Genomic DNA, 11214 nt, shown 5'->3' with positions numbered 1-11214 from the left:
CTTTTAGGTAAGGATGTAAGGATTTTCCTTACAATTTTGGATTCTGCTATAGATTCTCCATGGTTGAAGGCAGAATTCACAATATCCTTGAGTTTAGCATAGAACTCATCAAATGTCTCATCCTCCTCTGTCCTTATTTCTTCAAAACTACTAGTGAATCTTTGAAACTTCATGGTTTTCACTGCCTTGGTACCTTCATAGGTGGTCTCAAGAATAGTCCATGCTTCCTTAGCAACTTCCATGGATGATATGTTCTTGAATTCCTCATTGGTCACACCATTAAACAGAGTATTCAAAGCCATACTGTTGAAATTTGTCGCTTTGATCTTTGCTTTATCCCAATCCACTAACGCTTCCTTTGGCTTAACCCAACCGACTTCAACAGCTTGCCAGACTTTTTCATTAAGAGCCTATAAAAAAGCTTTCATACGAACTTTCCAGTACGCATAGTTAGTACCATCAAACAAAAGTGGAAAGATCTCCTATTGGCAAATGTTGCTCTTCGAGTTAGACATCGTGTTTGTAACAAGGAAGGCCATCAAGGGCCAGGCCATAGCTGATTACCTTTTGGACCAGCTACTAAATGATTTAGAACTTTTAGAATCCCTGACGAGGATGTCATGGCATTAGAGCCAAAACCAGACAGTGTGGAACCGTGGCGTTGAAAGTTTATTTTGATGGAGCTACCAATTCAACCAGAAATGGAGTAGGAGCATTCTTAGTTTCCCCCATGGGCTAGCAAATCCCTATGTCAGTCAAGCTGAACTTTGGTTGCACCAGCAATGTCACAGAATACAAAGCATTCATAGTCGTCCTGCAAGTGGCCCTAGAGTTTGGAGCCTATGACTTGAGCATCTTTTGAGATTCCCTGTTAATCATCTCCCAAATTGAAGGAAAATGGCAAGCTTGAGACGCCAAGTTGATTCCGTATCAGAAGTGTGTCAACCACTTGATTTCAAAGTTCCAAAACATCACAGTCGCCTATTTGCCCCGAGCACACAACCAATTTGTAGACGCCTTGGCTACCCTAGCTAGCATGGTCAAGTTATCAAAAGGAGATGATATGCGACAATCGCACATAGAAGTCCGTGGTGTCCCAGCCTATTGCATGAATATCGAAGAATGCATGAATGTCAAAGTCGAAGCTGATGAAAAGCCATGGTACCATGATATCAAGGCTTATATCAAGAACAGTGAATACCACTCGGTGCAACGGACAGTGAAAAGAAGTTCGTTCGATGCATGGCCTGCCAATTTTTCCTGAATAGAGAAGTCTTGTAGAAAAGGAACCACGATTCTACCTTGCTTTGATGCACATATGCCTTTAAGGCTAATCACTTGATGGACGAAATGCATGAAGGCTTACTTGGAGCCCATGCTAATAGACCCCTATTGGCCTGCAATATTATGAGAGTTGGATACTATTGGCTCACCATGAAAAATGATTGCATTAAACGTGTGAGGACATGTCACCATTGCCAAGCATATCAAGATAGGAAGAATGCTCCTCCATAGCCATTGCACTCTTTAGCAGCACCATGGCCCTTCCCAACCTGGGATATGGATGTCATCAGCCCCATAATTTCGAAAGCTTCAAATGGTCATGAATACATCTTGGTGGCCATTGATTATTTTACAAAGTGGGTGGAAGCTGCTTCATACAAAAGCGTCACTCAAGCCGTGGTAGCCCAATTCTTGAAACATATCATTATTTGCCACTATGGCATGCCAGGAGAGCTCATTATAGATAATGGGGCAAACCTAAATGGGAAAATGATCTAGTAACTCTGCCAATAGTTCAAGATCGAGCACAAAAATTCAATTCCCTATCGCCCACAGATGAATGGTGCAATGGAAGTTGCTAACAAGAACATAAAGAAGATCTTGGGGAAGATGATAGACACATACAAGGATTGCCATGAGTACTTACCATTTGCTTTGTGCGCATATTGCACTTCTGTTCGTACCTCTACGGGTGTGACCCCATATTCGCTAGTATATATGGCATGGAGGTCGTCCTCCCCGCACAGGTAAAGATCCCGTCTCTCAGGATTTTATCTTAGAAAGAGCTATCATAAGCTGAATGGGCCTATTCCGAATATGAACAACTGAACATGATAGATGAGAAGCACATGATTGCAATGTGCCATGGACAGTTGTACCAACACTACGTCGAGCAAGCATTCAACAAGAAAGTTAGATCCTTGGTCTTTGAAGAAGGAGAACTAGTCTTGAAAAAGTGCAACCAGGCCTTGCTTGATCAAAAGGAAAGTTTTCCCCAACCTATGAGGGCCCATAGGTGGTAAAGAAGGCCTTCTCCAGAGGAACCTTGATTCTAGCGGACATGGATGGGCATGACTTTAATATGCCCGCCAATTCCAATGCCGTCATACGGTACTTTGCATGAAGGAACCTCACAGTGCACCTCAGTTTTATGTCCCAAAAAAAAAGAAAAAAAAAGAACAAACACAAAAAGGTAGATTGAAAACCCGAAAGGGCGGTCTACACAAAAGGAGAGCCAAAAGAAAGAGAGTGTGAGAAAATATGTAAAAAGGTAGATTGAAAACCCGAAAGGGCAGTCTACACAAAAGAAAGAGTGTGAGAGAGCCTGCTAGATTGAAAACCAGAAAGGGTGGTCTAGGCAAAGTTTAAGGCAGTCAAAAAATCAGTTGAACTACATGATGACCTGATCCTTCCTTGTGGAGGTACGTAGGCAGCCATCTTGGTTCGATCACATCTTAAAAGAAAAAACAGTCAATTGCGCTTGGTTGAATTTCTGCTCAAGATCAAAAGATTAAGGGGACCTAGCGTCCAAGTCAAGATATGAAGACACCTCCGAGATTGCTCTCTGTCTACAATATTGCCACAACCCAGTGGTCTACCAAAGATGTTCTGGCTTATACCGATGGGAAATGTACCTTAATGGGAAAAGGGAAGGATCCATCTGGAATAGGATGTATCCTTGGAAAAATAAGATATTGATATGCATGGATTTTACATTTATAACTTATTTGCATAATCTTGCATTTTCAAAGCATTTGCCTGCATATTCATTAACATGCCTGTTTTGTGCCATTTAGTTTCTTTCATACATTTTGATGTCAAAACATGAAATCTCATCTCATATATATCTTTTGATGATCATCATACATATCTCTCCATACCATCTCTCAATTTCTAAGCATGCCTAACAGACTAGACTATGCTTTAAGAACTCAAAATAAAAAGCGGAAGGCCTTACGCAATTGCCTAGCAATTTACGAAGGACCTTTCCATACATGGTGGAATACTAACTTCCTAGCTCATGTGAAGAAATAAAAGTAAACAAAAAGGAATATCAGCAAATCAAACATGGCCCAGAAGATCACACACGGCCTAGCACAGCCTCCCAAAACCAGTGCGAAGAATCGAGTCATCCTAAGCATAAGTAATCCAGCTACATCGAAGCCCAGGTCTCTGGCTACCTCTCTAACTCGGTCGTGTGAGTGCCGAAGACGGACCAACTCCCTCTCCATCCTGGGATCAGAAGTAGAGCTCTACCTCTTAGTCTCTAGCAAAGCTTGCAAGGTGCCCACCTCTCAGTAGCAACTCTCAGGGCCTCCTCTCTCTGGGCTAGCTCAATCTAAAGATGACAAAAAACCCGCTGTGGCTCACTAGGCTCATCGCCCTTTTGCCCTTACTTCATGTCCAAAGTGTAGTGAATATAAGATCTTGCCTACAATAGCTCTAATGCTAAATCATCATCTCAGCTGCTAGCCGCGGCCTTGTCAGCCTCCAATGTGGCTCTCTCGTCATCCCAAGTGTGATCTAGAGTGGCGAATCTCTAAGTTAGAGCCGCCAACTTGTTCTCCAAACCTGTGACCCAAGAGCAGCAAGCTCACTCTTTTACACGCTGCTCATTTCCTCAATGTTCTCCATGAGTGTGTCAACTATCTCCCTATAGCAATCTTTATCCCTAACAGCCTCTCTTAAGCACTCCCTCAAGTTTGCAAGGGCCTTTCCAACTCTGATCTTGAACTCTAGGGTATAATCTCTTAGAATATCAGCTGGGAGTGGCATATCCATCGAAACTAGCGATGTCAAGTTGAACACGAAGACGGGATCCCGCATGTCTCGCCATACCCTAAACTCAACAGAGAACCACTCCTAATCGTCCTTAGAATAGAGGGGGAAGTCTATACTCGATCTGCGCACCTCCCAGAACTCCAAGACATGCCCTACCACTACTATATAGACATACACTAGCCTATACTCACAGGTGAAAGCAGAAAGATCACTGAGTCAGTGGATGTGTTGAATGCCCCAAAACTGTCTCATGGCCATGCTTAGGAAATACCCCATGCATCCCTATATGCCCACTAAGGGGATACTGAGCAAACCAACATAATGGGTCTATCCCTGCCATCTAGTCATGCCCTTCTTGACCCTCCAAGTCTAGTCAGTGGGACTCAGGCTGCACAGATATCTCAGCCAGCCATTAGTATCCCTGGAAAAGGGAAGATTGAGAGACATAGTAGCCCGGATCCTATTCCTATCAACAAAGCCCATCGGCTGATCTCTAGTAATAATGCTCAAGTGACTATAGAGCCACAACTGTAAGACATGGATGCAGCAACCTAGCCTACCCTTACTAGCCTCTCGACACAAGGACAAAGACCTAACCGTGTAAAGCGGCAATGAAAGAATAACCATGAGGCAGAACACTCACCAGAGGAAGTATGGCAAAACTAATAGCTCTTGATGGTGAAGGGAATAGTACCATGCCAAAGAAAGCCACCAGGAAGGCCTGGTGCTAATAAGACACCCATTGCTCCTTTAAATCCACAAAATCATTGCAGTAGCCAATGTGGCACTCCGATAGATGGAACCGATCATGTAGGAACTCGAAGGATATGCTCCCTCCTACCCCACTAACATGCCAAGTTAGCACCTCCACAATGGGCCTCTTAAAGCCCATCAGATCAGCAAGCTTCTTGCGGTAGCGTGTCCGCACAGGTGGAACGAAAACAGTGCTCATAGGAGAGAAAAGAGAGAGAAAGCAATCATACTCCTCCAAAATGGGTACCAAATCTAGATCTCCAATACCTCAAAGCAAGATCCCAACAGGAAGTGATGACCTCCAGTAAGTGCCAGTCTAGTGTAGTGTGGAGCAGAGCGATGACGCCTCCAACAAATTGTCGAAGGAGTGCCCGGTCACCACAAGAAAAAATGCCCTACCATCTCTTGAGCTTCTTCTCTTGGTACTCCTCCCTCTCAAGCTCGACAAAGGTGTCATAGGAATAAGCACTAAGAACATCCATAAGGGCCGATAAATGGACCCATACTATCTGAACTGCCAGGAGCATACCCGGGACCTTGGGAAGGCCTTGGAGCCTAAGCAAAAGAACCCCAACTGCCTAGTGGGCCTGGTGGAACTGGCATGTACCTTTGCTAAAAACGGAGGAATGATGGGCCCTCAACCTAAAATATTGGGGGCAAGTGGAACGGGAAGACGAGTCGCTCGTAACTCTCCTACCAAAAGCATATAATAACCCTAATGCAAGGCTAGCTCAGTCTAGAACTGACTTCGCTCTTTGTCCATCGTGGCAGCTCGCATCTCCCTATCTCTCTGCTAGACCTCCCACTCCTAAGCTAATGCCCGAGCAATCTCCACCTACATATGCACCTCTCTAGCAGTAAATAGGGCCTCAAACTCTGTCACTTTGGCCTTAGCAGTCTTGGCATGTGCTCTCCACTTAGCCTCAGTGGCCACCTGAGTACGTACAATGCCTCCCAGCACTCTACCGCCACTCATGGGGATGTCTCCAATGATGGGCCCTGCAAAAGACTCTGCAAACCAAGTGGAATAGTCTCTACTAGTATCCACATAAGCATCAAAGGCACCCGTTGCATAATCTAGGTTGTCCAAGACCATGGCCTTGAATGAAAAATCATGAGGAGGCGGATCCCTAGGTACTCCATAGGCTGGCATAACTTGATGGAAGGTCCTCTTTGACAGAAAGAACTCCTAGCTCGTTAGGGCCCAAAACTAGCATCGGATCCTCAACTAGCCCATAGCAGTGGTGAGCTCTGGCCTCCTTAGTAACATGCCATCATATGGAAGAACTATGATCTCATCCCGGATGACGCAATCCAACGTGCAGACTAGCTGCACTACTACTACCCTTGTGATCCTATAATGAGCCCATGCATATGCTCAAGGGTATGCTATCAAGGACAGGCCTGTATAATGTGGTTGCAGGGCTAGGATGTACTTGTATGCCCACCATGTCAGTATCTGCCAACATCCCTTTAAACTCTTGAAGTCTCGCTAGGAGAACTACCTCAAGAAAGAAATGAAGAAGCTGAAGTTCACTGATCCCCAGTCGTACGTCTTGATGCTGGAGACTACTCCCATAGCCCACAGCAGTTGACAAGTCAACACAGATCGGTTGTTGCCTAAGAAGCAACTACTGAGGAACCACAGGAAACACTGACGAAGATGAGCGTCGGTGGGGGCCTTGCCCTAGGGAATACTACACTACAGCCACTCAATACGGATCTGTGGTGGTGCGGTGGACCCAAAATATCCCTTCATCTCTGCAGTCAAAGGAAGAGGGATGCCTAGGAGATTGCAATCCATGTCAAAACTCATCTCCTCGGTCAGAATCTAGGGGCCCCCGAACTTGATACCCAGAATGTTTGTCCAGTCAAGAGGGAGGATGGCATACTCCCAGTAACTCAAGTGAAAGGTGCTTGTCTTGGCATGAAACTGTCGCACCAAAGCCTCCCCAATCTTGTGCCTCGTGGTGAATGGGGGAATTCGTAGGAAGTCCTTAAATCCCTGCTCTCTCAAAAACACGGTGTACCATAGATAGGTCCTAGAAGCAAACAATATCCAGAGGAAAGTGGACTAGGTGCCCCAACCACGGAGCCTCTCGCTCCCTTGCATTTGAAATCATAAGCTATTCGTTAGCATATGCATATAACAGGAATCAGAATGACCAAGAAGGAAATGCAACATACCTCTCCCCTCCTCGCCGATGTAGAAGGATGATCCTTCAGCTTATGCTGAAGGTGAGTGTCTTGGATGCCTTTATCTATAGTCCGAGTGTGAGTGTTGACCCCGGCCTGGTGTGATGGAAACCTCGGTCTCAGACTATGCCTCTGAGCGCCAAAATCTGCCAGGACCTCGGGCCCAGCAAAGACCTCATCTATGTCTATGAGGATGTCATTATCTCGTACCTCTCCTCTAGAGGCCCCCACCTTCTGACCGGCCGGTGCCATGAAGTTACCCGGCTAGAAATAGCACAAGACTTAGATGAAGCATTGGCTATCTCAATGAAACGTCCTCTCCTGGACCTGGTCTCCATGGGGTGTCACCCCCGCAATTAAAATGACTCTGCAAAACCCGGGCTGCTAGCTCACCAACTAAAGTAGTCTTGTCATCAGAAGAACCGTCCCCCAAGGATGTGGCATACATAGGGGCTTTCCCTCGATCTCCCCTAGAACTCGCTCTCCGAGACATAATCTATAAAACAGCAAGAAATTTAGACATTAGTGGTAAGCCCATAAATAAATGGCAATGCAGATGAACTAACACTTTTCCTAAACATATCATGCAGGTTTATGTCAAGTACATGTTCTCACAAAGAAGGTAGATTTTTATACATGACTATAATGGGTGATAACGGCTGTGTCGTATGCTCGCATTTCTAGTGGGTGATAGCGGCCATGCCGTATGCTCGCATTTCTAGTGGGTATGCTCGCATTTCTACAGTAGCGGTCATGCCATATGCTCGCATTTCTATAGTGGGTGATAACGGCCGTGCCATATGCTCATATCCTTTTTTGAGGTAATAGCGACCATGTCGTACGCCTCACGCCATCACAATTATCAAGTTCCCAGAGAAGTCCCGAGTTCCTGATCTACAGTGGGTGATAGCAGACGTGCCGTATGCTCGCATTCCTACAGCGGGTGATAGTGGCCATGCCGTATGCTCGCATTTCCAGTGGGTGATAGCAGTCGTGCCTTATGATCACATTTCTACAGTGGGTGATAGCGGCTGAGCCGTATGCTCGCATTTCTACAGTGGGTGATAACGGTCGTGCCGTATGCTTGCATCCCTTTTTAAGGTAATAGTGACTGTGTCGTACTCCTCACACCCTCACAGTTATCAAGTTCCCAAAGAATTCCCAAGTTCCTAATCTACAATGGGTGATAGCAGCCATGTCGTAGGCTCACATTCCTTTTTGAGGTAATAGCGACCATGTTGTACGCCTCGTGCCATCACAATTACCAGTCCCCAAAGAAATGCCATATTCACATCTAGAGTGGTTGATAGTGGTCGTGCCGTATGCTTACATCCCGCTTTGAGGTAATAGCGATCGTGTCGTATGCCTCGCATCACATAGTTTTTGAGTTCCTAAAAAGTTTTCAAGTTCCTAATCTACCGTGGGTGATAGCGGCCGTGCCGTATGCTCACACTCTATATCAAGTAAGTCCCCTCACCTATGTCCCACTTTATTTTTAGCATTTAAATTTCCGCATGTTTGCAATCATATGGTGAAGGCGAAAAAAATATACACATGCATTTTGTTTGGACATATGTGATTCACTTGTTAGGAACATATATCACTATTATATGTAATTGGCTGATCCTTTGACAAAACGCACTTTACTTGTAATTAGGTAGATCTAGGTGTTTTTAATACTTCAAGAAACAAGATCTCAAGATCAAGTGTTAAAGTCATTCAAGTCTGTCCAAGAAATAAGCCGAAAAGTGCAAATTTATTAAAACTTGACAACTGCATCTATCGAGCTTAAGAAAGTTATTTCAACCCGTGTGCTCGACACCTGCTCGACAGCTCCTATCTGTCAAGGTTTAAGAAAAACAAATTAAATCCGTGAATGTGTCTTTGGGCCTTCTTTTCTCACAAGCCTAGACATATAAAATGATTATTTTAAGGGCCGTCAAAGAGTTCACAAGTTGCACAAGTGTTGAGCAAATTTTGTTCAAGCAAATTGTGACCAGAGACAGAATTTGCCCTAGTTCATCGTTCTTGAAGAAGTTGTTGTGTTTGTGCATTGTAAGGTTTTATGATCAAGCATCTTCTTGATCTTTATCGTTGAGATGAACTGAAAAACTTTGCAGCCAACAACCTTCTCTAGTTGGTGATTGAAGTCGCATACTGGGATCTGCGCAATTGGTTAGTCACGTACTTGGGAGCCATGCATCGAAAGGATAAATTGTCACTACAGAACAAGTCCAATTAGGTATTAAGGTATGGGTTCAACTGTAGGTTGGTATAAGGTACTGGGATTCCTTTACTTATAACTACTTGTTGTGATAATAGTGAAATTTCGGGAGTGGTGACCTTAAAATCACCTAGTGGGGTTTTTGCCATGTTGGTTTTCCCCATTCGTAAACAAATCACCGTGTTAATTTATTTTCCACTGCATACTTCGTTTAATTGGTGATTTATTTGTGCTACCACGCGTTTGCATGTTAATTTGATTAATTAATAAACTTGGCTAATTAATCAATTAATTCATCACAAGGGGTCAATACCTTTTTGGCCTATCAAGTGGTATCAGAGTAGGCACACTCTGATTAGAGTTTAATTTTTGCTGTGTTAATCCATTGACCCCTGTTTGTCATGGATAGAGGACAATAATTAATTATACCTCATTTATTTAATGGCACTAAATATGCATACTGGAAAGTACACATGAGAGCTTTCTTATAGTCTTTAGATAAGAAAATGTGGCAAGCTGTGGAGATAGGCTGGACTAAGCCTACAGAAGCACCGACCAATTGGAATGATTCCAAGATCAAGGCGACAAACTTCAACAATAGGGCATTGAATGCTTTATTCAGTGCAGTCACCAATGAGGAGTTCAAGAAAATATCCTCTAGGAAGGGCTTTGACAAGGATCGTAAGCAATCCAATTCTTCTCAGTTCAAGAGCCAAGACAAAGGGAAGAAGGATGCTAGGGATGGCGATCAGTACACTGTTCCCACAGGACCTAAGTGCTTTGGGTGTTAAGGCTTCAATCACATGAAACAGGAGTGTCCTATATATCTCAAGAGCATTGGGAAGAGCAAGGCATTTGCTGCTACTTAGTCTTCAGAAATTTGCTTCTGATCGAATAGGTTTAGGGTATGGTTTCTCTTCCTCTAATATTGCCTCTACTAGTACTACTGTTTTTGTTCCTCTTAGCAATAATGTTGAAATTGAGAACAATGATGTTAAAACTGATTTAGCTAGTGAGAACTTAGACAAAGGTAAATCTATCTTAGGAGCACCCCCTAAGCAAGATAAGAAGGAAACAAAAAACCCTTAGGCTAAGAAGGCTAACTCATAAAAGCCTAAATAGAAGAAGCAGCATCTCTGTCATCATTGTGGAGTTACCGGTTATACTCGACCAAATTGCTATAAGTGGTTAGCCACTCAACAGAGTAACGACATGATAGCACCTGGAAGCCAGAATCAACTTCAATCTTCTCTTGCTCTCCTTGGAGATCTTCTCAAAGCCCTCATGTTCCTTTCGAACTTGAACGGTTTCAATTCTTCCCCTTCACTGTCGGTTCAAGGGTTTAATCAAAGGAAAGGTTCTTCTAAGGTGTGGAAGAAAAAAGACTCCAAGTGATTCTATCACTTTTCTCTTTCTCTCTTCTTGTTTTTGTGTGTGCATTACTTGTGTGTTTTGCTTTCAAGTTTTGAGTCAATCTAGTTTTATGCTTTGCTTTGGTTAACATGTTTTTGTTTGTTTTCAGTTTTGTTTACTTTGTTTTTGATATATAAAAAAAAAAAAATCAGAAAAATACAAAAACAGTGTGTGTATGTGTACTTTGGTACTTGTGTACCTTGAATGGCCATTGAAACAAAGTTTTCTAAACTTTGTATCTTTTGTAGCTTAGATGAGTATCTCTCTGCACAATTAAGCAAGTGAGCTCTATGGCTCCTGTTTGTGATGAGTAAGATTAAGTAATCTCTTATACTTAACACTCGTATCACTCTTTTTGACGGGAATGACTAGAAAATCCTAAGAGAAAGATATAAATAACCATCTCACCACTATTGCCTACTAATCATGAAATGACATCTGTATGCTTCGGCCTTGCAAAAGTGCAATGTCAATGACATTTGTGTGCTTTGGCACAGCAAAACTGGAATGTCAAATGCTTAACATAATTGGGTATCTTTTTTTTATCTCTTATATGCTCATGC

This window comes from Quercus lobata, chromosome 4 (assembly GCF_001633185.2).
Source record: "Quercus lobata isolate SW786 chromosome 4, ValleyOak3.0 Primary Assembly, whole genome shotgun sequence".
In the NCBI taxonomy this organism is placed as follows: Eukaryota; Viridiplantae; Streptophyta; class Magnoliopsida; order Fagales; family Fagaceae; genus Quercus; species Quercus lobata.
Note: the sequence above shows the minus strand (reverse complement) of the source record.